Genomic DNA, 2,218 nt, shown 5'->3' on the forward strand with positions numbered 1-2,218 from the left:
TTTTCAGATTCATCAAGTTACGCGGGTGATGCTGTGAGGCTCTGAGGGATAGCTGAGCCTAGAGCGAGGACGTGCGACCATCCAGATCTCCTTCCCACCCGAGCCCAGGACAGACAGACAGCATTCCATGTGTACTCCAGGTCTCCAAGGGAAGAAAGGCTTCTCTTTTTCTCAGGAGTCTTCTTCAGGAGTCTCCTCGGCAAAGCAGTGCTCTTCAGATGTTAGTCACTCAGCAGCCTTCTAGGCACAGTGGCGAAGTTGGTGCCCAAACAAAGTATCGTCTTGGTTCCTACTTAAAACTAGTGACTGAATAGTGTCCCAAGATTCTGGACCACTCTGGGACCTGGAGTGTCTTGTGTCTGCTGCTTATCGTACATGGAAGGTCTTGACACAGCCCCTTCTCCCTTGGGCCTGCCTAATACCCATCCATCTCATAGAGATAACTGCTCCTCTCTCCAGGGAATCAAGCCTGTTTGCTCCTGTATGACCCTTAGCACCACGAACTCAACCCTGTGCAGATCGATGAACACACACGTTCTTGTTTTGCTTTCCTTTGGCCTCCCCTAGAGTATCCACGTACCTCACAGGGGAAGGCAGCCTGCACAGATCCTTGCTGGCCAATGGGGCAAATCCTGGGCCTTCACAGATGTGTGAAAACTGAGCAGATGCTGGGATCCTGAAGGAACACAGAAGTAAAGAGAATCCTTTAGGAAGGACTGGTCAAGGACATGGCCGGTGTCAGGGAGCTGGGCTATAATTCCGGTCCTGTCACTTGTCAGTTAAATGGAATTAGACTATTGTAGACCTTAATTACCCCACTTGCGAAATAACAACCTTGAAAGATAATTTGATATTATTATAGATATGTCATAGAGTATCTGAAATAGAGAAGTGAGACAGTGTAATTATTTAAACTAGAATTGGGCACGTTCTAAAGGCTGAGCTAATATTAAAAATATTCTCACTGCCCCCTTGGTTGCCAGCCTAATTCTTTCTCCTCTGAGGTACATTTTGAAGAAACAAGTTATTACTACATTTAGAAAATCCTACAGTTCTTATTTGATAACTATAAAGTGGAATTTTTTTCTTTTAAAAAGCAGACTCTAATATCCCCGAAGCATGCAGAGACGTTTACACAGATGACTACATATTTTTCACACCGCCACTGGCGTGACTCCCCGAGTCAGAGAGTCCCTTTACCAGGAGCAGTGCCTATGAATGGCTTTTACCGCCATAAAACTCACCGCTAGGTGGCAGCCGAGAGCGGGTCCCCGGAAGTGAAAGCAAACACACCCTTTTGGCAGCTGCACCCGGAGGGAGGCTTTGCTGTTGTACCCAAACATCTGACTCACCCAGTGAGTGTCAGCCTGGAAAATGACAAGCACTGATTTCAACAGCAACTGAAATATAACATCCCTGGAGCCTGAGCAGCGAGACATAGCTGGAAGCCCGAGAGCAATTTCCACAGAAATAAGAGAATTAGGGCTGCTGACAAATGAAGACACACAAGCTTATAAACTACTTAAGTCTTTATGATAAATCAAGTCCCAAGATAAAGAAGTCTCATATCGTCACGCTTCTCCTTTGCACAAAGGCCTGCAATGAGCACCACGGGTTTCTCAATTAGTATGGGGGTGGGCAGGCAGGAGGGGAGGGCAATCTGGTGCCAGATACCTCTAGGGAGGACCAATCCATTCCGCACACTTCCTCCTTGTTTCTTTCTTCTCTTCTCTTCTCTTCTCTTCTCTTCTCTTCTCTTCTCTTCTCTCTCTCTCTCTCTCTCTCTCTCTCTCTCTCTCTCTCTCTCCCTCTCTATTTTGGTTTTGTTTTGTTTTTGAGATAGGGTTTCTCTGTGTTAGCCTTTGGCTGTCCTGGACTCACTTTTTAGACCAGGCTGGCCTCGAACTCACAGCGATCTTCCTGCCTCTGCCTCCCGAGTGCTGGTATTAAAGGCATGAGCCACCACACCCGGCCTGTTTGTAATACCAACGCAGGAAAGTGACTCTCAGTGGAATTTGGCTTTTGGAGAGCTACAGAGGACAGAAGGCAAAGTATTCAAGGTCATTTTTCTTTTCCACACAGGTAACAGAAACAGGGCCGTTGCCGCAATGGCCGTGATAGCGACGTTTACTGAACATTGACTGAGCATAGCACTGTCTGCCTTAGACGCTGCCTCCCTCATTCGCTCTTCCAACCCCACTGCGAGGCAGCAGTAATT

General features: G+C 47.2%; 1 long non-coding RNA gene across 1 annotated transcript; it reads right to left on the minus strand.

Moving 5' to 3' along the window:
• Positions 1–599: 599 nt before the first annotated feature.
• LOC311588944 lies at positions 600–1,820 on the minus strand. The gene is made up of 3 exons (XR_014776371.1): positions 1,675–1,820; positions 1,245–1,367; positions 600–676 (listed from the first exon to the last, which is right to left on the minus strand). It is a non-coding gene; the product is annotated as an uncharacterized lncRNA (long non-coding RNA).
• Positions 1,821–2,218: the final 398 nt, after the last annotated feature.

The sequence above is a fragment of the Acomys minous genome (genome assembly GCF_964271855.1).
Source record: "Acomys minous genome assembly, chromosome: 18".
In the NCBI taxonomy this organism is placed as follows: Eukaryota; Metazoa; Chordata; class Mammalia; order Rodentia; family Muridae; genus Acomys; species Acomys minous.